The 27442-nt window shown below is 49.2% G+C and overlaps 1 pseudogene across 1 annotated transcript in view; it reads left to right on the forward strand.

The window, feature by feature from the left end:
* LOC309802246 (ras-related C3 botulinum toxin substrate 1-like) overlaps window positions 1-27198 on the forward strand; it is a 38193-nt pseudogene extending 10995 nt beyond the window's left edge. Inside the window, exons 2-4 of the transcript in view lie at window positions 9401-9461; window positions 26448-26508; window positions 26584-27198. The product of the transcript in view is annotated as a ras-related C3 botulinum toxin substrate 1-like (transcript). The remainder of the gene's footprint in view (window positions 1-9400; window positions 9462-26447; window positions 26509-26583) is intronic.
* The last annotated feature ends 244 nt before the right edge of the window (window positions 27199-27442 follow it).

A 27442-nucleotide genomic window follows, 5' to 3' on the forward strand; every position in this document is an offset into this window, starting at 1 on the left:
TTTCCACCACCACCAACCCCAACTCCGGTATCTAAACCAGAGGTTGCAAACCCATGGCCCACGGGCCAAACTGGATCCACAGGTGTGTGTGTGTTTTGATTGGCTCAAGGATGATGACCCCAAAACAGATCCAGTTTTAAAAATTAGTTGCAAATACTGTTAAATCAAGAGGTTCATCATAAAAGTCATATGTCCAGCTTATCTCAGTAGGTCAGAAAATCTAGCTGGCTGCATTTGGTTTGCCTTCCTGCGTGGTGACGGTCAGCTGGGGCTGAGGCTGCCTTGCTGTCTCTAGACGAGTGTGGCTTCTCCAGGCTTTCACTGTCCCATCCCCGCAGTCCGCACTGCACCCGCTTCAACTTGCCTGGTCTCAAAGGCAATGAATTTTTGACCCTTTGACCCTCTTCAGGGTCCTTAGAGTCTGTGGCTCAGGAAATGTTGTTGAAAAAAATGTGGCCATTAAATAAGAAAAATATGGACAATATAATATCTAAAAATATTAGCGTAAAATGAGTGTCATACCAGCACACACATATGTGTGTGTGTGTGAGAGATAGAGACAGAGAGAGAGAGAGAGGAGAAGAGAGAGATTATCAATGATCCCTACTTGGGAAGGACTGCTCTTTATTTCATTCTGATCTGTTTCATCTGTTCCAATAGATGGTAGTTATTATACTGATGTTCTTAACTTGACAAAATTAGAAGCTGGTAACTTTAGGTCAACCCCCTGTATTGTATTGGTCTGTGAAATCCCAAAGACTAGGTAACCCTTGCCCAAATTACCATGTAACTGTAGAACCTCGGAAGGCATCCATCTATCACCCATACATCCTTATATATATCCATTTGTATGTCCTTCCCTCCATCCATCCTTTCATACATGTTTATCCATCCTACCACACATTTGTTCAATTCTCCATATATACATAAATACATCTGCTTGTCTATCCATCCATCCATCCATCCAACCATCCGTCATCCATCCATCCATCCAACTATCCAATCCACAGAGCCCTCACTTCTGCTAGTACACACTCCCCAAGTGGATGTGCAGCAAGACCTCCTGTTCTTTGGTCAGGTCTGGCTGACAGAGAGTGCTTGCTGTAAAAATCTGTGTCCTCATGAAAGCACGTGTCTCTGTGATTTCTACCCATTGGTGTATATGATGGCTCTGCAAATATTTGAACCTCACTCTCTTGTCAACTCACTTACAAAACTCTCTCCTCCCTCCCCAAGCTTCGTCCCTCCCCAAAGACCAGCAGTCTTGTCTTCTCCTGGAAAAATTCCCTGGATTCCTTCCATGAATCCTCCTGAAGTAAGTACTGCAGACCTTCTTTTTGGTCAGGCTCCCTGTTTTTCCTCAATATGGTGCTCCACTGTGGGTCCTGAGCAGCTCAGAGTTGGGTGGGGCTCTCGTTCACAGTGGATGCTATTACTGTGGCCTCATTTGGGGTCTGATGGCCTCATCTCATGGGTCATATAATGGGTCTCCCAAACCTACAAATTATTTTCACATGTGCCACTAATTCCCCATGTGAACCTCAACAGTGACCATGGATCCAGCTGAAAAAGTGCTTTTTGAGGTTTTCTTTTCCTGCTAGAAAGGATTAAAAGTGTCTTCTTCTGCTAAACATTACTTGCAATCACTCACCAGGGTGAAGTGGTTGACTTTCCTACTTGGAGGAATTTCTGGGGTCTAAGAAGGCTTCCCTCCATCCTCTCTTGTCTGCAAGATGATGCCTGGTATCTCTCCATTGGGGTGTCATTGATTTTGTAAAGCTTTAATCCTGGTTAGAATATTCATGACCCTAGGAATGGAGGAGGGAGGATGTCACACTATGTCACACTGTTCCTGGTCATTTATGCCACATATGGAGAAATTGAGGTTTTTAAGATCAAGGTTCAGTAGGAGGTAAAAGGGAGGCTCCAGTCCTGAGCTGGGGTGGGGAAATGGACAAAATAGAGGGCACAAAGTTAGACTTCACTCTTTTGCCTTAAATGAGCTCCAGCGTGGCTCCCTCAATGTTCAGTAAATCTTATGCCTTTGGGTGCCTACCATACAACCCAATGGCTTCCTGTAGGTTTTGCTTTCCTTATAGTATTCTAAGTTCCGTAGCTTCTCCTGCATTCCTCTCTGTGCCTCACCCAGGCCTGGACACGTAGGTGCTTCTCTCTCCAGTAGTCCCTGTCTGGGTCCAGGTGCTCCATGGGGCTTGTAAAACAGACGTAGCCCTTGTCCTATTAGAGGCTACACTCTGAGATGGGATGACCTTTGGCAGCAATGGCGCGAAGGCCTTTTGTGCAATGGGAGAGGCAAGTGGGAGTCGGCAGAAGGGCCAGGGTGTATGTGCCTGGGCCACAAACGCTGAAAGGTTGGTAGAGGAGCCAAGATGTCACTGGACAGGGGCTGTTCCAGGCACAGGCATGGCTATGACTTGTGAGCTGAATGAAATTCAGTGATGGGAGTGAGGGAGATGGTCAGACAGACGAGGGAGATGGGAGGGAGGGCTTTGTGGTGGCAGCGGTGGGATAAGTCTTCATGAAAAAGCAGGTTTACAAGAACAACAACACTAATGGCTCTCATATTTCCAGCACCTCCTACGTGTCAGATGCTGAACTGACTGCTTAATACAAGTAATCTAATTTCAGCCTTCCCACAGCCACTTAGGAGTGACAGAACAGAACTTATTTATTTCCTTGGGAATATTCACAGCCCCCACTGACCCCACCTGCTCCTGATGAAGAGAACTCTGTCTGTGCTGAGATTTCTTCCTCCAGTCCTCTCCTAAAAAGGACGGATTCTTATGGGAAGGAAGAAGGGGGTGGTCAAGAGGAGGGAAAAAACCCTGTGTAGCTGAGGCTGGTGGGAGTATTTCATGGTTGTGCTCTGTAAGATGCTCCAGAGCAACTAGGGAGATGACAAGAGGATTGAGGAGTGGAAGTGGGGTGGGGACTTGAAAAAATACTATTGTGAACTATTTGAGAGTTTCTAGTGCAAATGGAATTCCTTGTAAATTATTATTATTATTATTATTTTGTGGTACGTGGGCCTCTCACTGTTGTGGCCTCTCCCGTTGCGGAGCACAGGCTCTGGACGCGCAGGCTCAGCGGCCATGGCTCACGGGCCCAGCCGCTCCGCGGCATGTGGGATCTTCCCGGACCGGGGCACGAACCCGCGTTCTCTGCATCGGCAGGCGGACTCTCAACCACTGCGCCACCAGGGAAGCCCGTAAATTATTTTTGACTGCTAAATAGGACTGGACCACATGGGCCTTTGGATTTATAAAGTTTGTATGGGGATTATTGTCCTTTGCAGATGAAGTGAATAGAGCTAAGAACAGTTAAATAATTTGCTTGAAGCCACGCTGCCAGAAGTGGTTGGTACCAAGGTTTGTTGCCTGCCTCTGATGACATTCTTGTTTGCCATGCTGTGTATTCCCTGGGCCTGACTCATAGACATTTAGAAGTGGAAGGGACAAGGGACCATCTCAGTCAGTTGTTTGGTTGGTATAGAAACTGAGGACCAGAGAAGGGGGGCAGTGGCCCAAAGAGAAACATGGAGGAGTCAACAGATGGGAACCTCAGCTTCCCACCTCCAACAAGCCTTATCCTCTCTCTTTACTGAATGCTCACTGTGAGGTAGACTGTGCTTAGAGCTTTACGACTGACATCGTTTTAATCCCTAACAATCCCCAGAAGCAAGCATTATTATCCCCATTTTACAGAGGAAGAAACAGAGAGACTTTCTGGTATTCATACACTTTAGAAAGAGTGAGACTGGAATTTGAAACCAGGCCTGTTTGATTTAAACTCATGCCCTCAACAGCTCTTTCCTCACAACTTGGTTTCATGCTTAGGTTACTAAGATACTAGAATGCTTTGGTTCTCTAATTTTGACTTCTTAAACAAAATTATATTCTATTTATAGTTGGGTCAAACATCTAGGTACAAGAGAAGCATTTTTCATGCAAAATTTGACAGTGTTTACAATTGATGTCGGAGAGGAAAGATGGGGGGGAGGTTCGGCTGTAGACACGACAGGGAATCACCTGTTGGGTGAGGTTTCTGAACCAACGGTGCAGAACTGAACAGAGAGAGGCCTCTGGGGGGTTATTTGTTCCTTCTTCTCCCACTGGAATGAAGCTGACAAAAATACTCCACCTCTGAGCTGGGGTTATTTACAGCTGCTTTACTCTGGGGACACTGGACACCAATCCTCACCCACGTGTGTGCACATTGTACACACACACACACACACACACACATTTTATTTATTAAACAGTAAGTATTATGTGCAAAATACCCCATAGGCCTGTACCTATCACACATAAACAATTCATTGCCTCATCTCTGAAAGATGTTACAATCCAGCAGAACAGATGGGATGAGCTCACCAGGAACTTCAAGGTAATGTGCAAACAGTATGTGCCTCCAGAGAGGGATAGATGGGTGGGGAGGGAGGGCTCAGAGGACCAAGTCATCTGGTCTGGCTTAGAAATCTGGAGAGCTTCCCGGAGGAGGTGAGGTTTCAGCAGGACTTTAGAAGAATGGGAATTTCTTGCCCGTCAGAGATGCAAGGGAGTGATTCTATGTTTATGTGTATATTTCTTCCTACAAAATATTCCCTTTTCTATCTTCTAGTTAAAAACCCATCAACCAAATTCCTTCAAGTGCTTTTGTTATCCTAAGTTCTCCGATTTTTTCCCCCTCTGCCTAACTTTATTGTTGATTCCTTGTGAAATAAATCATAATTGCCTACTGTCACAACATGAGAACCACTTGACAGGCCTCTATCCTGAGATACTGTCACCGCCCGTCAGCCAGCTGGCTCTGGGGTTGGGAGAGGGGAGGGAAAGAGCCCAGCAGCCAGACTCAGGGTCCCAAGGCCCCAGATCATCTCCCATAATCAGGCAGGAGTGTCCCTTTCCACACATGCCCAGCAGCAGGAGAAGATACATGTGCTACAATGGGGGCATTTAAGAACTCCCACTCCTTAAAAAAAAGATATTTGAACAGCCCCAATTTTCATCCTCCTTCTGGCCAATTGGCAGTTTGTAAGTCACCACCACCAGATGACAAATTGTTACAGGGAATGATCAATATATTTTTCAGTGGAGCTGGCATTTGGGAAAAACAGACTGACATACAAAGAGACAGTCTTGGAAGCATTAATGCTCAGAGGCTACCAATTAATCAATAAGTAAATATTTCTTGAGTGCTTATATGGATAAAAGGCAGCATAGTGCAGCGATTAACAGGGCCAGCTATGGAGTCAGATGGATCTGGGTTTGAATCTTTGATCCACTACTGGCAAGATGTGATATTGGTCAGGTTCCTTAACCTCGGTTTCCTTGTCTCTAACATGTGGGCTGGCGGCCAGGATTAAACAAGACAATACGCTTAACACTTAACATGCTTCTGACAGTTCCTAGTATGTGATGTGTGCTCAGGAAATGCTGTTGCTGAGATTGATGTCATTGTACCTAGGCTCCGAGAGGAGTTTAAGAGATGACAAGGTTCCTGGTTTGCAAAAGTCTAAAACAGAGCTGAAGAGACCAAACACCAGCATCACAGAAAATGGGCAAAAGCTTCAGGCTGGAGGTGGCTGATTCTGACTGTGGGAGCAACAGAAGGTTTGAAAGCAATTGCTCATTCCATGTGGCTGGATTGATCAGGGAAGATTCCAGAGAAAATGGAGACTCACCAAATGGACCTTAAAAGAAAACATCATCTGAGCATCTGCTACAGGTTGGATGCTTCCAGGATACCTTCAAGGGAGGTGTGTTTTATCTCCATATTACCCACAAGGGATCTGAGACTTAGAAAAGTCAAGCCAGATAGTTAAAAAAATAGTGGAGTGCTGGTCAGCAAGTTTATGGGGTTTGCAGGATACATGTGGCTATGTGTGCAGTGTGGGGTTACAAGGTGCACTGGAAGCCAGAGGGCAAAGGAGCACCCATGATACAGTCAAAGGCCAGCTTAGGACGATGCTAAGGAAGCTTGAGCCCTGAGGGCTCTCACTTGCGTGGGCCCCTTCCCAGGTCACATGTTTATAACTTTGTGTCATTTTTCTTGAACAAGACTCCCCAGTTGTTTAAGCTTTAGTCCCCACAAAATCTGGATCTGTCTCCGCATAACCATCAGCCTTGTGGGACTCAAAGCAAGGTGGAGAGGTCTGAGTGGTCAATGGAGAATTTCCAGTACAGGCATTCATTGAAAAAACTGAGTCATAGCTTGTTGGTTCTTTGCCTAAAACCATCTATTCATTACTCAGCAAAGGCCAAGGACCTTACTGTTCCTACCAAGCCCTACACTGGATGTCCGTACTGCCCCAGCCTCCACTTCCTCCTGCTCAGATGGCCCCAGCTGCAGCGGCCTCCTTGCTGGTCCCTGAGTGACCCGGACACACTCCTTGGCCCTTGCCCTCTGCGGGCCTGGAACTCTCATCCCCGGCGGTGCCCATGGCTCCTTCAAGTCCTGGTTCCAGTGTCATCTCCCCAGGTGCGCTTCCCTGACCTTCGTATTTCAATTGCCCTTTGCTTGCTTTATTTTTCTCCAGAGCACTCATGATCTTCTAACTATTCTCTAGTTTACTTATTTACTTGATTTCGTATCTCTCTCCCCTCACTGCAGTGTCACCTCCATGATGGTGGGGATTTGTCCATTTGGCTCACAGCTGCATCCCCGGTGCCTGGAAAAATACCTGGCACATGGGTAGAGGAACTAGTAGGTGCTCAATAAATGCTAGTTGAGGAAATGGCTGGATGAAGGAAGGGCAATCAGACAAAGTTCTGAGTGTGACGAGCAAGGAAGATGCACAGAAGTAGAATTCCGACTCAGGAGGGTCTGTGCTGTTCAAGAGAGCGCTGCAGAGCATGCAGGTGGGGTATCAGGGCTGGAGCCCAGGATTTTCAACACCAAAGCCCAGTTCTTTCTATCGCACCCATGTTTTCCAGACTCCCTCACTTTTCAGGGATAGTACTTCAGGGATAAAGAGCGTGTCCATTTGCTCCAGGCAGAGTGGATCTGCTGGATTTGTTTTACACATAAGTTTTCTGAGAACTGGTTTATTTGAAGAATGAGATCTTGGTTTGAAAAAGATGGAACCTTCTACAACACCTCGCCATTTTTTGAAGACGGCATCTCACGGTGGGGACTTGGCATGAATGAAAGCCCGAGGGTCAGGAGGGGGAGGCAAGTAAAGCTGCCAGGTGTGGAAAGGCCCTGGGAAAACCCAGAGGGATGGGGATGCAGGCTGTGCAAGGACCTCAGGTGCAGAAGAGTCTGGACCAGGTGCAGAAGGCACCAAGGAGTCAGGGCATCTCCAGGAGAGACAGGAGATGAGAGCAGCTGTTGGGAGAATGTGGCTTGGCCTGGATATCCAGGAGGGGCTGGGGCAGAGAGGGCAGGGAGAGGAGCCCAGAGGCAGTGAGGGTTGTGGGGGTGGCCAAGGTGATGGAGAAGAAAGGGCCCCGGTCAACATTTCCCAGGACTCCAGTAAGTGGACTTCAAGCCTGCAGCGCCAGCCTGTGCTGGGACCACATCTTCTGGCATCTGCTGTCCACTTGGTTCTCACCTGGCTTCTCCCAGCTCCTGGGTCTCAAGCCAAACAGAGGTCAGAGTGGGGCTGGGACTTGGGTGAGAGGAGTCAGGCACTCACCCCAGCAGAATGTTGAAAGGGCACCCAAAACTCAGTAATCAAGATAAATACAATTTTAATGAAGTATTTTTTTAAAGTCAAAATTAATGCAAAAATTCTGTGATGAAGAGAATATTGAAATTTCAAATACAGACAGGGATTGGAGGCATTCACTTAGTGAATGGATAAAGAAACTGTGGTACATCCAGGCAATGGAATATTATTCAGGGCTAAAACGCGATGGCTCTCAAGCCAGGAAAGGACATGGAGGAACCTTAAATTCATATCACCAAGTGAAAAAGTGAGTCTGAAAAGGCTACGTACTGTATGATTCCAAATATATGACTTCTAGAAAAGGCAAAACTATGGAGACAGTAAAAAAATCAGTGGTTGCCGGGGGGTGGGGGGAGAATGAACGGATGAACACGTGGAACACACAGGATTTTTAGGGCAGTGAAACTACACTTATATGACACTACAATGGTGGATACATGTCATTATTCCTTTGTCAAAACCCATAGAAGGTAAAACATCAAGAGTGAACGGTATGGTAAACTAGGGACTTTAATGCTAAAGTTTCAGTACTGATTCATGAGTTGTAACATACACACCACATTAATGTAAGATTAGGGCTTCCCTGGTGGCGCAGTGGTTGAGAGTCCGCCTGCCAATGCAGGGGACACGGGTTCGTGCCCCGGTCCGGGAGGATCCCACATGCCGCGGAGCGGCTGGGCCCGTGAGCCATGGCCGCTGGGCCTGTGCGTCTGGAGCCTGTGCTCCGCAACGGGAGAGGCCACAACAGAGAAAGGCCCGCGTACCGCAAAAATAAATAAAGATTAATATAATGGGGAAGCTGCAGAGGAAGAAGGGAGTACATGGGAATTCTATACTTTCCACTGAATTTTTCTGTAAATCTGAAACTGTTCTAAAAAATGAAGACTATTAATGGAACAAAATCAAAATCAAAGCAAAAACAATCTAATGAACAAAATATCAAAATTTCAAACACAGACAGGACCTTTAGGCAGGGATTAGGGTGAGGTGAGTGAGGCATCATTTTCAGGGCTGTGCAAGTTCAGGGTCAGATTCTGCACTCTCTGAGCTGGAAGAGTCTTGGAAGTCACCTAGTGCGATCCTTGTATCATTCTGATGGGGGAACCAAGAATCATTCTGTGAGGTTTGGGGGAGGGGCGTGCAGCGCTGGGCCTGGGAGCCGAGCTCTGGGCGCAATCTCAGCCCAGCGCTCTTTCAGGGAGCTGTGCTCCCTGCTGCAGGCGGGGTGACTCACTGTCCCACGCATGCCACGCGGCCGGGAAAAGGAAGGAGGTGGCTGGAGCCTAAAGGATTCCCTGGTCACGTGTGAGCTGACCTTTGGATCTCACCGAGGGCTGGGAGTGTTTTATGAGAAGGCCGTCTTTGCGTCTCTCTAGGATTATCACATCATTAACCAAGAAATGGGATCAGTTCCCATGTAAAGCACATGGGGTGGGTGGTTCCTGACATCTTCCTGGGCTCTGCCCAAGCCAGACGTTCCATGCTCCCGGGAAAAGCACCAAAAATACTGCTTCTTTCCCTCAGACTCCCCGAAATCCCTCTCCCTTCCCTGTGGGGAATGCTCCCACTCTCAGATGGGCCGGACGTGCAGAGGACACGCTCCCCCTCTTGAAGCTCACTTAGGGTGCTCTTAGAGCAGCTGCCTCACCTCAAGTGGGCCTCCGGACTTTCCCTGGACTCGTGTGGGTTTCCTTTCCCCTCCCCCAGGGCTGTCCGAGCTGGCCTCCAGTGCCAGGACTCTCTCCACCCTTCACAAGCAGCTGCGGAAGTGAGTGGGACTCGGTGGGGCGGGGGGGACACCTCCCTAGGTCTGAACTTGACCTCCGAGGGTCAGGAAGCCGAGACAGGAGGGCACATGTGGTTCGGGGTACATCAGCCTGCCCCTCGATCAGGGTCCCCGGGAGCTGGTGAAGTTGGGCCTGGGGTTGAGGGCTGCTTCAGCATGACGGTCTGCAAGCATTCAGGCCTTTGCTCCCTCCTCCAAGGTGAAGGTTAGCTTTCGGGGCATCACAGGGAGAGCTCAGCCAATGGCCACAGCTGCTGAGGTGGGGGGGCAGCAGGAGGGCCAGAAAGCTCAGGGACAGTGCGGCAGCTAGACTCCGATAGCATGGTTAGGACAGGAGAAGTCCAATCTGGAGCGGAAGACGCTCAATCTGCAAAGCCGGTGTGGATTCACAGAGATGTCAGAGGAGGGGAGGGCCCAGAGCCAGGGGGAGGGGGAGGGAGTGGATCCGGGGCCTCCCCTTGAGAGAGGATGATGGATGCTCTCTGGCTCTGGAGATAACTGAGGATTCTGGAGGTAAAGAGCCAAATATGAAAATGAGTGTAAAACAAGAGGTGGGAGGGGCGGAGGAAGAAGGGTGTCTGTAAGGCGCTGATGCATGGAGCGGGGTTCTTGCTTGCCCCACCCCGTTTCCCAGCTGTGGGGCGGCAGCTGCTCGGTTCTTGCTGTCTCCCTGAAGCCCCCTCTCTTAGATTTGCTCAAGTCTACCTTCTTGCTGACTCCGGGGGTAAGGGGTGGCCCAGCCCTCGGAGGTGTGATTCCAGCACCGTTTGTTCAACAGCTCCCAGTGTGGGTACCACTGCAGTAGCCAGTGAGTGTGATGGCTCAGAATCTGTAGGATGCGTGATTTCCCCATCGTTAGGACAGAGAAGTAGAGGCGGTGGGGTGTGCTGAGAGGGGGGCTTGAGGTCAGAGAGGTCTGGGTCAAGTGCCAGATTGCCCCTGTGTGATCTAAGCCCCTGTCCCAACCCTATCTTGGTTTCCGTGAAGGGGTTGAAGCGGATTCTGTTTTACAATATAAAATCCACGGAGAATAATGTTACCGAGGACATCACAAACAGCCAGGCCCTACCACATTGGACCATATCTGGTCCAGCGCTTTCTCCTTTCTCCCTCCCCTTCCAGATGGGGTTGAGGGTCCCTGTGCAAACACCACCCCGCCCCGCCCCCGCCCCAGTTAAAGTCCCCACCTCCCTCCTTGCAGATGGCTATTAGGTTGATGTTGTGTGAACCCCCCTCGGCTCTGACAGCAAAAGATCCTCTAAAGATTGACACCTTTTCAACACCCTTTTAGAGGCCCTGGGGGCTCCCGTGGAAAGCCTCCAGCCCAGAAGTTCTTCCATCATTCCTGGGCTTCCCCCTGAGGTCGGAGATTGCATCCCCTGGGTCTTGTAGCCCCGACCCTGCTCCACTGAGACCTAGTGAGTGCATAGACTGCACCTCATGGCTTGTGGCTGAATGGTTTTGGCTGACAACCCATCCTCCCTCCCACTCCCCTGAGCCTGGCCCTGGGCTGGATGCAGGGGGGAAAACAACTAATAAATCAGCCTCAGTGTCATCAGGTAGCAGCTCCTAAATGCCAGCGGCTCCTCTCAGACCTACCTCAGGACTCCCAGGTGACTGATGACAGAGGTGCCACCCTCCAGGTTTATCTCCCCTCCTTCCCAGAGGGGATGTGGCTTTACTCCTCTAAAGCCCTTGGGTGTCTTAATACAGTGTGTGACTTGTAAAATTCACACAACCAGGGATCTCACACACTTGGAACCTGGCTCTCAATCCAGCTGTGATCTGGGGTGGAAGGGCCCATGGGTGGGGTGGGCTGGGAGGGCATATGGTCTGGGAGAGCCTGAGGGGACCAGAGGCAGGGCAACTGAGAAAGGCCCAGGGTTATTGTCAAGAAGAGCTGAGTCCCAGGCAAAGATCTCCAGTACTCCTGGATGCCTCCTTAGGTGGGACGCTGATCCATTTTACAGATGGGGAAAGTGAGGTTCAGAGAGGCTATACTCCCTGCTCATGGCTTTGCTTAGATAGTAAGTCAAGGACTGATTTCCCTCCCTAAACCATCTATCTCCCCGGTCACCTTTCTCCCTTCCCATTCCTTGTTCTTGGGTCATGAGGACAGGAGTCGCTGAGGCAGGAAGGCTGGGGTTGGAGGCCCGAATGTGCCAAGTGGCTGTGACACCGAGGGCGATGGCCAAGCCTCCCTTTGTTCTCTGGTCCAAGGGGACAATGACCCTTGTCCTGTCTTGTCCCACCTGGGGTGGTCAAGAGGCTCACGGGAGATGAGGTGTGTCACCCTAGAGGTGCTGTCTAGGCTGGAGGGGATGAGGATTATTGCCACCAGGCTGGCAGGGGGACAGATGCCTGGGCAAGAATGATGTGAGCCCAAAGGGCACAGTGAGCAGAGCAGCCTGGCCAGAGCAATGATGCCTGGGAGCCGTGCTGGACAGCGGCTTCCTGGGTACCACCCAGGGAAGGCCTGTGGGCTGGGACATGAGCAGGGTCTACATTGCCCAGGTTTCCAGGGATCGGTCAGAAGCCATGATGGGCCACACTGGGAGGACCGGGCTCTCGAAGCCTGGGGTGGCCTGGTCCAGCAGCCGACCTAGACTACCCTTGGAGGGCTGGGAACCTCTGGGCAGGAAACCTCTGGTGAGAGCTGGTTCATGGGGCGTCCTTAGAATGTTAGGGGACCTCTTGGGATGACTGACTGCTCTGGCTTGCCTGGGATGTAGGACTTTTCGTGCTAAAACTGAGACAGTCCTGGGCAAATTGGAATGGTCAGTTTTTCTAGGAGCACCCTTGTCTGGCCATTGTTTCCTTGGAGAGTGAGCACATGCCAGATTGGGGAGTTGGAGAGTTTGGAAGGGAAATGTACATCCCGGGCTGGCCCCTTCCGGCCCTGGCTTCCAGCCCTGCCTGCCTGTGGGGAGGGGCCTGTGATCTGATCTCTTTAGTTGGGCTGGGGCTGTCTCTGCAGGGGGGTACAGGGGCTGAAGTTTTTTAGGGGTTCATTCAGAAGGAAGTATTAGGAAACACTGTGGCCACCCCTCTAAGCCACAACCGGCTTTGCCAATTTAGACATGTTGGTCTCCATCACTTGTCTCCTGGTCCCTCTCTTATGGATTCCGGACTTGAAAAGGGATGGGGGAGTGTTATTTATTAGCCTCCTTGACCCCCCAAATGAACACTGAGTGGTAGGGGTGCGGAACAAAGCACTAAGGCCTTAAAAAGTGGTTAGTGACTGTGGACAACAGTGACAGAGTCACACTTCAACAGTGACAGAGTCACACTTCAGAGGCACGCAGTGCAGCCTGGGCCAGGCACACAGCAAAGACGTGCAAGTCATTGTTATTGTTCTTACTTTGCGATTAGACCCCATGACTTTTAACTTTATTATTTCCTTCCTTCTGCTGCCTTTAGGTTTTCTTCTTTTTCTAATTCTTTTAGGTGGTAGGTTAGGTTGTTTAGATGCCATGGCTTTTTTTTTTTTTTTTTTTTTTGGTACGCGGGCCTCTCACTGTTGTGGCCTTTCCCATTGCGGAGCACAGGCTCTGGACATGCAGGCTCAGTGGCCATGGCTCACGGGCCCAGCCGCTCCGTGGCATGTGGGATCTTCCCGAACCGGGGCACGAACCCGTGTCCCCTGCATCGGCAGGTGGACTCTCAACCACTGCACCACCAGGGAAGCCCAGATGCCATGACTTTTAAAGTGCTGTCACGCCCACTACCCCATGGCCCTCACACAACCCCAGGGAGTAGGTGGGATGGAGTTGCCTGCATTTAGCAGGTGAAGAAACAGGCTCAGAGAGGGTAGAGTAGTGTCTGGAGGGCATGTGCACAATTAATGGTGGCCCTGGGTCTCAGCTTGGGCCTCCTGACTCCTAGGCCATGACACGCTGTACCCTGTCTGGGTTCTCACTGGCTGGGGGATGTCAGGGTGGGGTGTGTGTGTGTGTGTGTGTGTGTGTGCGCGTGCATGCGCTGGGAGGAGAAGGGAGACCGGAGGGAGGGAGCTGTTCTTTTTTTGGCGGGGGTGGGGGGGAGCTGTTCTTTGAATCCACAATTATCATCATATGGAATTCAGAAGAAGCCACACCCTCGCTTGGAAGGGGCGTGGCTAACCTCTGAGCTGGCTGGGTACCCGAGGAAGAGGCTGTGTATCGATCTGTGCAAGGAGCAGTCCCTCTCCCCAAGGGAGCCTATGCGGAACAGAAGACTGAGCGTGGCCTTTGGTGTCAGAGGGACCTGGGTTGGAATCCTAGATTCTGTCCCTGAGTAGCTCTGTGACCTTGGGGAAGTGACTCCATCCTGTAGGGCCTGTTTCCTTACCTGTAAACTAGGGATAATCACATCTACCTCCTGGTGCTGTTGTGAATATTAAAGTATCCGGCACATAGTAGGTGCTCAACAAAATGGCTCCTTTTCACCTGCTTCCGGTGTTCCCTCATGGGCTGCAACAATCCCTGCTGGTTCTGGGGAGATAACAGGATCCCACCCCTGGATGATGGGAGGAAGGCAGTTCATCACAAGTGCTCACCCTTCCGTTGGGCTTTAATTCTCAGTAGAGTTCCCGTGAATGTTCTGGTCTATCACTTAGCTTAGCCAAGGAGACTTGAGGGAGGGGATATGGAAGCTCTTTGAGTTGGAACCTCAAAAATAAAAGTTGCTATAGCCTATCCCTGGGGCTGGGCTGGGGTGTCCTCAGCAGAAGGATAGTCAGTATCCCTTGGTCCAGAGTCCCTCCTTCCTGCCAGGCTCTGGGTTTATCTGCTGAAGGGATGTAGAGTCTCCCTTCCCACTGCCTGCTCCCTGTACTTGACACACGACCCCTCTGCCCAAAGGAGAGAAGCTTGGATTTTGAAGCAGGGAAGTCCAACTGGAGAAATGATCCATTAGGCAGATGAAAAGCCATTTTTCTTCACTGCCGTTACACTGCCCACCCCAGACAACACACTCACTACAGTTCTATCTCATTCAGCTCACCTAGAGAATAAAATTAGAAATCAAGTCAATTCCCTAGAGTCTTGTTATATCAATCTGACTTACACAAAACAGGCCAGACAGAGTGTGAGGTTTCCATAAAATTAGACTGTGTCCCCAGGGGCTGCCTTGAAGCTACCCAACATTTCAGAAAACTGCCAGGTGCCCTTTTGCATAATTTATCAGTTACATACAATTCAATTCATTGCAGGCAGGAGGCAATGGCTAGGGACAGAAGGGGCACCCTGGAAGTAGCATGTGCTGGGGAGAGGAAATCCCGATTCTAATCTCCTCCCCACTGCTGACTGGATGAATGAGCTAAGACAAGTCCTTCACCCTCATGGGGCCCCACTTTCCCCAAGCATTTAGACGAAGGCAACTAACTGTCCTTTAGGCAATTCTCGAATTGGTTTGAATGCTGAAATTCTACTTTGGTGGTATCTGAACAGTGGGGTGGGTGGAGAAAGAGATGTTCAGAGCTTGGGACCTGCTTGGCAGTGTTGGAACATTGAGAGGCCAAGGTTGGCACAAGGGCTGTGGGTGCCCAGATGGCCAGAAGGAGGTCTGCTTCTCAAAATTGCCTAGTGACTTTCTCGCTTGTAACACCGCCCCTTGTTAACTTCACCTCTACTCTATTCCAGTGGATGCTGGCAACACCCTAGGGGAGAAGGCGGGGCTGCTATGAGCAATCCTGCTTTACTGATGGCTGCCCAGGGAGTGGGAGTGATGCTGCCCAGGGCCGCTGAGATCAAGTGTCATGGGTCCAGTGCCCTCTCCCCACCCCCAGTGCCTAATCCCTCCCTCTCTCCCTTCTGCTCCCAGTGCCCCCTCTGCCCCCGAAGCGTGTTTTTTTATGGTATTACTTATATGGCATTTTTTATACTTGTCTACCTGCCTCCCCGAAAGCAGAGAACGAGCTATTTCTCTCGATTTCCCAGGCACTAGATCAAAGGCCTACCCCAACCATGGATGCTCAGGTCAAGTTGTTGGATGAAGGAATAAACGAGTATTGAAGACCAGAGAGAGACGGCTCAGTAATGCCGTTTCCTTACTCTTGTCCAGTGCTCCTTGCTCTGGGGTCTGACAAGCCATTTACTAGCCCCTGATGTCTACGCCATGACTGAAGGCCACTCTGCAGGGTCAGCTGGACCCCGCTGCTGAGCCATCACAGAAGGGACAGGATGTCTTTTGCCAGCCTCAGCCCCAATGACATCTCCAATGCCTGCACTTGGCCACGACGTATGTAGTAACAGGACTGTCGCCCGCGCGGGGCATCCTGCCTTGAAGAAACTGATCGAAACCCCCTGATGGGGCAGGTACACTTACCCTCAGTTTAAGGAGAGAGGGTCAGGTAGGCCACACACCTAGTCTCAGGTTCCCAGCTGAGGTGGAGGAGCCCCGGGATTTAAATGTACTCCTGCCTGACGCCACAGTCTACATTCATTCTATGAAGCCATGATTTCACTACATTGTCTTATATATTTACAAAGTGCTACCTTACCCCCAATCTCTCTTTCATCCTTGCAGGACTGTAGGCATAAAGGTGGGTAGGGCAGGGATCATCAGCCCACTTTAAGGAGGAGGAGCTTTATGCTCAGAGAAGCAGAGTGACTCACACCAGACCACGCAGACTGTGGCCGAGCTGGGATCCGACCGCACTCCAGACAAGGGACAGAGGCTCAAACAGGCTCAGGTACTTGCCCACGGCTCAGAACTAGCGAGCCACTGGTTTTTTGTTTGTTTCCTTTTGTTTTTGTTTTTGTAAAAGGGCTGAAAAGAATATGCAAGTATCCCCCCCTAGAGTGGCGTTCCCCACTGCAGAGAGATCTCCAGAAGGAGATTTCCTAATGGAGCAGGGGGCCGCCGGGCCACTGAGGCTGACCCGAAGGCAATTTGGCCCTGCTGAAATATCAATACTAAATTATCTGCCTGACGAACATGGTCTCAAATGGGGGGGGGGGGAAGGATGAGGTCACAGGGGTCTATCTGTGGTCCCCAAGCAGGAGCGTCAGAAAGGGCAGGAGTGAGTTCTGGGAGGAGGGGAGCTGGGGAAGCCCCCAGCCTTTTGCTGAGATGCCTTCCTGAGAAGACTCTGGAAGCACCCGCAGAGTTGCTTTTGTTCCCAAGTCTCTGGAGCTTGCTGGCCGGGTTCCGGGGCGGTGTGTGCAGCCCTCACTCAGCCCGGCCCCTTAAGCCTGCGTGTGCAGGAGCTGTAAGCCGGGACCATGTGGGGCAGTGCCAGCCCTGCTTCGAGATGTCTGTGGGGTAAATGTTTGCTGCTTTTGTCTGGAAGCAAAACCCTTAGCCACTGTTTCTCCAGCCTCCATGGAAATTAAAGCCAGGAAGCTAAGCAGTGGGTGATTATGGGGTTCAACTTGCTTATTAACAGCCCACAAAGGATTATCATGGGGCTTCTAGGAGAAGCCCACAGAGGCTTGGAAGAGGGCTGCTTCCTGGCTCCGGGCACTGCTCTCTGAAAACACAATCTTCTCCAGGCCGAACGGCTCTGCCTGGCCGGCTGGGGGGCGCTGGGCCCCCCCACCCCGCCACCAACACACAGGATGTTCAAAGGACCCAACGGAGAGGGGGGTTGGTGGTGAGTATGAGGCAGGAGGGGGCCCAGCCCTTTGTGATCTGTGCCTGCAGGGGGGCCTGGAATGAGTAGGGTGAGAAAATTGCCCACCCCTTTAGTACAGAGTTCAGGTATTTATAACCGTCTCCTTGGAGAGGGAGACCATTTAGGTAAGTTGTAAGAACAGTCTTGGACAGGGGTCAGCAAATCTGTCTGTTGCCCATTTTTATAAATAAAGTTTTATTGGACACAGTCACACCTATTCCTTTCCAGATTGCCTGGTGCTGCTTTCAAGCTATTACAGCAGAGTTGAGTAGTTGAGCAGAGACTCTCTGGCCCACAAAGCCTAAAATATTTTCTGTCTAGCCCCTTACAAAGTTTGCTCACCCCTAGGTAGGGGAAAGAGTATGAATTTCAGGGTTGACTAGATATGGGTTGAAATACCACTTTTACTTTTGTTCTGTATAACTTTGGACGTGTTGCTTCCCCTCTGAACCTCATGCTTTCCATTTGTAAAATAGAGATGACAATCTATTCAACACAGGCTTACAATATCGTGTTTACTGTGCATCCGGCACTGTTCTAAGTGCTTTGCGAGCGTTAACTCATTGAATGCTCACGACAACTCTGTGATGTTGGCGCTCTTATGACTGTACCACTCTACAGGGGGTGACGTGGAGAGCTGGAGGGGTTAAGTAACTAACCCAGGACCCCACAATGCTGGGATTTTGAACACAGGCGATATGGCCCCAGAAGCTGCGTTCTTAAATGGCTATTGTGAAGACTAAGAAGTAATGGATGAGCAGAACTGAGCCACAGAGGCTGGGATGCAGTAGGGACTCGATATCTGTTAGTTCATTCTTCCCCTCATCCTCTTTGCCAAATTGTTTGGCTTCCCACCTCTGTCCAGGATAAGGGTCCCGGCCCCTTTGGATTGCAGTTTCTGAGGTCATCACATCCCTCCTGCCTTTGCCAAAGCCCAGCATCACAAACGCTGCTCCGGTTTCCTCGACACGCTCCCCCTCTCCCTTCCTGCCGCTGTCTCCCTCCCCCTGTTTAGTTAATAATAACATATCATGTTCTGTCTCAGATGCATATCAGTTGTGTGTAATTATTTATGGAGAAATAGACAGATGATTCCCTGCTTGGACCGTTTTCACAGGCAGCCATACCTATCACTTAGCATCCCTCTCTCCCCTCGGCTAATAACACTGTCCACTTTAGATCCTGGGGTCTTGATTTATTAGGTAATTTGTTTCTTCTCCGTGGCTTGGGCCTGCCTGTCATCAATATAATAGAATGATGGAAGTGCAAGCTATAGACACCAGACACTAAAAACTAGGCAAATATTACCCATTTCAGCTCCTTGTCCAGCCAGAGCCAATCCTCTGCTCGCTGGGGGAGAGGAAAAAGATTACAGAGGGACACCTGGAGCCTGATTCTCACAAAACGACTCTTTGAAAATTGGGCCGGTGGCTCTGCTATTATGTGCTTTTGGGAAAATGTCCAGGAAAACACATCCACACGCACGTATACGTGTGCACCCACGCATGCGTGCATACACCCACACAGTAAAGGAATCTAAGCTCCCATCCAAAGAGACTGAATATGCCGGGGAGGAAAAAGGACTGAACTGGCGGCCAGGAAGCCTGGCTTCCCACCCCAGCTTTGCCACACTATCCAGCTGCAGGAGCAAGGGCAAGTCACCTCATCTCTCTGGGCCTGAATTGCCTCATTTGTCAGATGAGGAGGTGGCCTTCCAGCCTTAACCTGCTGAGATGCAGCCAAGGTTACATGGAATGTCAGAGGCGGAGTTGGAAACTGAACCTTTGCTGTTTGATTCCAAGATTGGTGCTTTGAACACTTCACCATGCCGTTCCCATCAATCATAATTGTAATCCAAAACGATTAGTCTCTTCACCATCAATAGCCTTATCACAATCACTGAAATAATATCACCAATAAATGATCTTTAATTGCACCATCAAGAGAATCATCAATGCCATTATCTCCAGGAGCTTCTCACCACCACCATCCTCATCATCATGCTCATTTCACTGGCTGTTTTCTATATGCCACATTTCATATGCAGGATGTGATTTCATCCTCCCAGCAATCCTAGAAAATAGGCACCGTTATAATTATCCTCATTTAATAGATGAGGCAACTGAGGCCCAAAGTGGCACACAGTAGTAAATGCCAGACTTTAGGTTTGAACTAGGGTAGGTTTGGCTCCAAAATAAGCTTTCAGCCACCATTCTAGGTATCAACAGCATCGTTATCACAAGTATTCTCATCATTACCATTATCTTCTACATCAGCATCACTGAATCACCCAGCATCATCTTTTATTTTTTTTGCGGTACGTGGGCCTCTCACTGTTGTGGCCTCTCCCATTGCGGAGCACAGGCTCCGGACGTGCAGGCTCAGTGGCCATGGCTCACGGGGCCAGCCGCTCCGCCGCATGTGGGATCTTCCTGGACCGGGGCACGAACCCGTGTCTCCTGCATCGGCAGGCAAACTCTCAACCACTGAGCCACCAGGAAAGCCCCAGCATCATCTTTTTAATCACTCCCAATATCATCACCAGAATCAACATTATTGCTAATATTGATATCACCAATATCAGAATCGATATTGCCAATCTCATTATTACCAATGTTGTTTGAATATAAACACCATCATTAATCATTAGCAATACTGTCACTGTCACCATCAATATAGTCCATACTGATGTCATAAATGATACGTATCAGCACAATCAAAATTGTCTTTTAGGAGTCATTGCTAATACAGACATCACTGCTAACCTCATTATGGTCACTAGTAATATTATGGTCACTGTCACCAACCCAGTCCACATCCACATCATAATCAATATTGTAAAAAGCAGAATGATCTGAGCCGTCACTAACCTCACCATCCACAGAGAATTACTGATATTGCCAACATTTTCAACAGCATCATCACAAACATCTTCATCCTCAGTTCACCATCACTGTCCAAATACAACCAAAATAAAAAGCACACGTCTCCAATTAAGTGGACACCACAGATGTCAATCTACTTACCATTGTGATCACCAGAATCTACTGAGTTCCCACGTGTGAGTTGAACTGTGTTAGGTCTTTTCTTCCCTGGAACTCTTCAGCTATCCTGTGAGAGATGTGGAATGCATAAATATTTGACTCACTGTCACACTGCCCATGCAGATGTTGCCAGGGGCACCGGGAATCTGAAACATCTGCATCTCCGGAGTGAGGTGATTGCTGTTTCAGAAATTTTAGACCATTGAATATCCTTAAATTCCACCCATCCTTCCCAGCCAAGTTACTTCCCAGTTCCCCAGTAGGTTTCCATCTCCTGTTTCCTTGTGCTTCTACTGACCATCGTTTTAATCTCATTTATAACATTCATAGCCCATCTTTTGTCCCAGTTGTTTGTGTGTCTGTCTCCTTCCCTAGCATATAAGTTCCTGGAGGTGGGGCCGGGTTTTTTTCATATCCCTTACAGGGTTTACACCAAACGTTTGGGGATTTAAAGGGGAATGTTGGCTGGTCCACAAGAATCACGTGATGAGGGCTAAAGAACATCAGACTGAAAACCAAAATATCTGGAATTTAGCCTGGATTGTCCCTAACTAACTGTGCAACCTTGGATCATCCATTTCCCCTCCCTCCCTCTCTACCTTTCTCCATCTCCAAACCTAAGGGTCATCCCTTTTCCACATCCAAGTTCTGTGGCTCTGCCTTCCAAACCGCCCATTTCTCACCCCTCCTCTGCTGCCCCTCTAACGCAGGCCCACACCTCTAGCTTGAGCCTCTGCGGTTATCTCTTAACTGGTGTTTCTGCTTCCACTCTACCCCATGTGGGACAAGAGTGCTCTTTTAAAATGAGTTCACATTAGTCCCTGACTCCACCACATGGCTTCGTCCTTCACTTACAGCAACATGCAGACTGCTTCCTTGGTCTGCAGTGGACACGGTCTGGCCCCTGCCCCCCTCTCCTCCCTCACCTCATGCATCATTACCTCCCCCCGGCCGTTCCTAGACACGTTGTTCTTCTCGTGGCATCCTGAAAACCCTGACCTTGTTTCTGATGCAAGGCCTTCATACTGGCTGGCTCCTCTGCCTGGAAAGTGCTTTCCCTGGACCCCTACATGGCTGGCCCTATCACCTCATTCAGTTCTCCAACCAAGTGTCTACATCTCAGAGGGGCTTCCCAGGGGCACCCTCTGTGAAATAGATTCCCCCTAGCAGGCATTCTCTTCTCACTGAAGCCTCCTATCCAGCATATATTTATTGATTGTCTGCTCCAGGGTTTCTCAGCTTCAGCACTGTCTGCGCTTTGGACGGGGGTGTTCTGTGCTGTGGGGTGGGAGGGACTGTCTCGTGCACTGTAAGGTGTCGAGCAGCACCCCTGGCCCATGTTCACCAGATGCCCGTAGCACCCCTTCCCAACTGTGACAACTAAAAATGTCTGCAGACATTGTCAAGTGTCCCCTGGGGGCAAACTTACCCCTGGTTGGGAACCATACTCTTCTGAAAGCTTGGGACACATGAATGAATAAAACAGACCCCACCACTGGCATTCCTCTCTCCCAATCCCCTGGCCTTCGTGGGAGGAGACCGACAATGAATGTGAAGCTAGAAAGTGACAAGCGCTATGGGAGAAAAAATACAGCAGGTCAAGGGTGCTGGGGATGGGGCATAGGTTGGGGCCCTGGAGAAGAATGAACAGGCTGGTGGAGGGTATCAGGCGTGGGCTGTCTCCATCCTTCTGGTCCCAGTCTCTCTCCCTCCCACCTTGCCCCACCCAAGAAGGCAGCATCCAGCAGCATCAAACCCACAGGGACTCGGGAAGTGTTGTTAGCCTAGATAATTTCTCCAGAGCCACTGATCCCTTCTGCCGAGTGTGATAAACCCTATTTCATAAAGAAGACATGAATGGCTGTAATCAGATACAATGTTTGCAACGCTGAACAAAATGAGCAAAAGAAAAAAATATGCAGCCAGGCTATAATTATGGGTGTAATATTTCAGCCCATTAGCAAAAAATATCTCAGAAACCTGCTGCCCGCCTTCTCAGCTAAAAAATTGGATACTAAGCTGGTGAATGCAAACAGAGAGAACAGAGCGCTGAAGCAGAGGCCTAATTAATTGCATATACAATTTTTTTTTTTTTTTTTTGGCTGACAGCGGCTTCTGACAATTCTGGGTCTTTTACTGCATCAAATAAAAAGAGATTGTCATTTTCCAGCAGGGCTGCTCTGAGGGCTTCTAGACACGGGTCCCTCTTCCTCAGCCCAGTACTAGTCAAGGACATGCCACTCACTAAACACTTGGTAAATTTATGGGTTTTTGTGTAATAATAGTTATATTTTGTTGCTTGCTGTGTGCTAGGTACAGTGATAAAGCTTTACAACTTTCATCGCATTTTTCCCTATGGGAGTGAGGTGAAGTGATGCAATGGATTTTGTTGATGACCTTCAGGTTCCTTGTCACCATTTTTTTTTTTTTTTTTTGAGTGCCAGCACCTGTGACTATCTTTGGAGAACTACTTGTGAGCTACTGAAGTCACCTTGCCTGGGTTCAGAGAGCCCCTAATCCCTGGCGGGGGTGGGTTGTGGCCCTGTGCCCCCAGCTCACACCTCCTCTGTGGGACTTTGCTGGAACTCACCACCCTGCCTGCCTTCCTCCCTCCCCACCCTGAGCCCCATGCCCTCTGGTCTTCCCTGGAGTTCTTTCTTGATAAATCACTTGTATATTATTCCTTGGTTCCCAGTATGCTTCTGGGGAGTTGGCTTCAGACAGGTAGGATTAATTACAACCCTTTTTCCAGAAAGGAAACTGAAGTTTGGAGGGGATAGTAACTCAACTCAGGGAACTCAGTGAGAAATTGGGGACTGGGATTTGACTCCATGTCATCTGATCCTATTTGGCTTCCATGTGTAAATGTGGCACTTGTCCCCATACCCTAGTTCCTGGTCCCTAGGATCTGTATGAGATTGGGGCAAGTTGGTGGTTCAGTAGCCACCATTGTAGGTTCTGAAACACAGCATTGTCTGGGTAAATCTAACAATTAGGTCCACACCTTTGTTCATGGGCCTCTCTAGTTACCTGCCATTGACCTCAGGCTCACCAAGCTCGGCAGGGGTCTGACCAGTTCCTGGGTATACATTCATTCATTAAGTCATTCATTCACTCGTGCAGTCACCTACCCATCTAACCTCAACCATTCAGCTAACCACACCCATTCATTTAATACCATCCATCCATCCATTCACCCATCCACTCATCCACTCACTCATCCATCCAACAGAGCACTCAGGAAGGCTGCCCCCAGTAACAGTCTAGCATGGGATATGGATGTACTAAGAAGTCAATCATCATACCTTGTGATCTGTGCACCAGGGGAAAATGTATAAGGTACTCTGGGCTCATAGGAGGGACACCTGATCCAGCCAAGCTTCCCAAGGCACCTGAATGGGGATCTGGCAGGTGAGTAGTGAAGAGAAGAGAGGAAAGGGGTAGACTGTCCCAGGCAGAGAGAACAGCAGGTAGGATACAATCCAAAGGCCAGAGGTGAGTGAGTGCGTGGAAGGTTCAAAAGAATGAAGGACATTCACCTCGCTGATCTCATGTGAGGCGAGGCTGGAGTAGCTAGCTGGGGCCAGACATGTGGGACCTTTGCTTGTTGAGCCAAGGAGAGAACTGGGAACTGAGAGCTGTGGGGTGCCTTCAAAGTGTCTGTGAGCAGGGGGCTATCAGGAACAGACCCGCCTGGTTCAGCAGGGTGCTCTGGGAAAAAGAGGTGGGAGGAAGGCAGCCAGTGATGCGACTGCAGTTGGGGTGGGCGTGGAAGGACCGTTTGCCAGGTTGGCAGTTGCCCTGTGACGTTGTTGGAGGAAGTGGGGGGAGAAGTGGGTTTGTGCCAGGATGAGAGAGAATTAGAAGTGGGTGACTGACTGGGTGTGGGAGGCAGGGAAAGGGAGAGGGAGAGGATGACTGCCAGTTTCTGGCCTGTGCAGTGGGGGGAAGGAGGTGGCACCAACCAAGTCACAGAGGGAGAGGATAGGCCTGAGGCATGGAGGCTGGAGGCTGTGCTCAGTTTAGGGCAGGTTGAGTCTGAGATGCCTGTGGGGATTTCAGGTGGGGTCGTTCAGAAGATACTTTGATATCTAGGTCTGAAGGCCCAGAGAGAGACGACAAGCGCTGAGAATAAAGATGTAGGTATCTACCACCAACCCCTCGGAGTAGATGGGAAGGCCCAGGGAGGGTATGCAGACTGAGAAGGAGTGAGCCTGCTATCTTCTGACAGATGCCCCAACGCTGACTGCCTACCTGAACAGTGGGCATCTCCCTTCCAGATTCCAGTCCACACGTGGACCACATTCCTAGGCTGACTCCAGTCTCTGGCCGAGCACGTGGGTGCATGTTCTGTCTGCATCAGGTCTTCCTGCTATGGGTCCCCTCACCCAGAGCCCACTGAGCAGCAGTTATGTGGGTCAAGCCTGGATGTGTTTCTCTGTCTACCATGGAACGGCCTCTCCTTCTGGAGGGTTCTTTTGCCTGGAGGAAGAAAGAGAGATAGCTCTTCCCAGCATGGCTGCTCACCAGAGCAGGAGGGGAATGAGCATCCTTGTGTACTTGGAAGCTCAGGGGTTGGCCTCCCTCCACCACTGCTTTTAGAAATGTCTTTAATTATTAACTTACTATGTGCACACTGTAAAAAAGATATACAGCTCAGAACAAAAACAAAATAAATATGATAGACCCCCTGCCCCTCATCCTGCCAGCGCCTATACCCCACTCCCTAGTGACAACAATTATCTTTCCAGATTTCATACACATACACACACACACACACACACACACACACACACACACTACGTCATGCTCACCAATTGATTTTTTTGGTTTATAAATATATACTAGACATATTTCTACATCAAAATGTATATAGCTCTACTTCCCATTTTACTTTCTTTTTTATTTTTTACTATAAAAATCATACACGTTTATGGTAGATTCTGAATGTGGAAATTCAGAAAAATATAAAAAAAGAAAACCCAAATCTGCCAGTATCCTAAAATCTCATTACCCAGAGATGATGATTAACATTGAGGAAAACATATAAAATTTACTTTCACCGGACAATAACAGAAGACACTAAAATTAGAAAGCACTACGGAACTTTAAGTAGATTTTTCTTCAAAATAAGAGATGTTAATCCTTGTATAATTTTCTCTCTTTTTTTAACTTGAATTGAGAGGTAGATGTTGTGATGTTTTCTTTTCTTTTTTTTTTTTTGCGGTACGTGGGCCTCTCACTGCCGTGGCCTCTCCTGTTGCAGAGCACAGGCTCCAGACACGCAGGCTCAGCGGCCATGGCTCACGGGCCCAGCCACTCCACGGCATGTGGGATCTTCCCGGACCGGGGCACGAACCCGTGTTCCCTGCATCGGCAGGCGGACTCCCAACCACTGCGCCACCTGGGAAGCTCTGATGTTTTCTTTTAACTATATGCTTCTTAATGGTTGTTAGTTTAGGTAGAATTTAGTCATTTCTCTTGGAAAAACCAAAAGGTACCACTTATCTCTAAACAAACAGACTAAACTCATCTGTCTACATACATATTTTTAAATTAAAAATAATTTTTAAAGAAGAGGTAAGCCTACTGTTAGGATAGTTTGTCAAGAGAAATTACTGAAGTATTCAATCACTTTCAAAAAGAACAAACACATCGTGAGGAAATAATTATCACTTACTCCTGACACAAATCCAAACAGATGATGTGTGAGCCCCAAGCATTCAACAGTTACCTGCTTCTTCCCACATTACCTGACCAATGTCAGGTTGGCTCTGTGGGATCAGAAAGCACAATTTCCTATACCTCTTTGGTGGCTCAAAATCATGGCACAGTTTAGCTCACATTTTATCTGGGCCATGACTTTCATGTACCGTTCACTGCTTTTCCCAGTCACTAATTACCTTTCTTATCCTTGTTGCTCAGATCCTTGCTGCTCAGAAGTGCTGCATGCCTTAATTCCATGACAGCACTTAGCATCCTAGCGTCTTCCTCAGAGGACCGGGTAATGCTGTTTTCTTCGAGGTTGTTCTTCACAGGCTCTTCTGATTTCTTGTTCTGATTGGGGCTAATTTCTCATTAGGCCAGCTACACAGCTGTGCTACTGGGATTTCTTTTCACTGTTCTCCTGGGTTCGTTCTATTAGTTCTATGGCTTCTTGAATCTGTTATCTTTTTCTCAGATTCTGTTTTCCTTCTGCCGGGGTACATACTCAAGGAATTTTTTCAGAAAATGTGGAGCCCCACCCTGGAGCCTGGGAGCAGTGGGTGCCAGCATGGGGGAGGGGAGGCTGGCTGTGAGTGCTCCGCATTTCCTGTTTCTCTGCAGTTTTCCCCAGCTTTGGGTGGTGACCGCTGCCGGGCTCCAGCTTCTGGTCGGCAGAGGGAGGGTGAGGCGGTGTGGACAGCTCTACTGCCCCGCCATCTGCAGCCCCACGCCCTGAGCTTGCTGCTTCTGGCCTCAGCACAGCTGCCACCCAGCTCGGCGAGCAGCTCAGGTGCAGGCCATCGGGTGTGTGGTGGTGGGAGACCGAGCTATAGGGAAAACTTGCCTATGGATCAGTCATCAGTTATCAATGCATTTCTTGGAGAATATATGCCCACTATCTTTGACAACTATTCTGCCAATGTCATGGTAGATGGAAAACTAGTGAATCTGGATTTATGGGATACAGTTGGACGAGAAGATTCTGACAGACTACATCCCCTGTCCTATCCACAAACAGATGTATTCTCCATTTGCTTTTCTCTTGTGAGTCCTGCATCACTGGAAAATGTGCAAAGTGGTATCCTGATGTGTGACACCATTGTCCCATCATGTGACTCCTATCATCCTGGTGGGGATGAAACTTGATCGTAGGGATGATAAAGACACAATTGAGAAACTGAAGGAGAAGATGCTGGTTCCCATCACCTACCCACAGGGCTTAGCCATGGCGAAGGAGATCAGGGCTGTAGAACACCTGGAGTGTTCAGCACTCACGCAGCAAGGCCACAAGACAGTGTTTGATGAGGCTATTGGAGTGCTTCTCTGCTCAGCTCCTGTCAAGAAGAGTAAGAGAAAATGCCTTCTGTTGTAAACGGCAGGGCCCTCTCCTGCCCTGTCTGGTCCCCTGGGAAACTTTTTATGCTTTGCTCAAACTGTGGAGCCTTCACACTCAATGCCAAGTTTTTGTTACAGATTAGTTTTTCCATAAAACCATTTTGAACCAATCAGTAATTTCTAGGGTTTTTTTTGTTTAAAGTGTAAGGGTTCAAACTTTCACATTCTATTAAAGTTTAGCCCTAAAATGACAAGATTTCTTAAAGCCTTATTTTTCAAAA

The sequence above is a fragment of the Mesoplodon mirus genome, assembly GCF_964341445.2.
Source record: "Mesoplodon mirus genome assembly, chromosome: 4".
In the NCBI taxonomy this organism is placed as follows: domain Eukaryota; kingdom Metazoa; phylum Chordata; class Mammalia; order Artiodactyla; family Ziphiidae; genus Mesoplodon; species Mesoplodon mirus.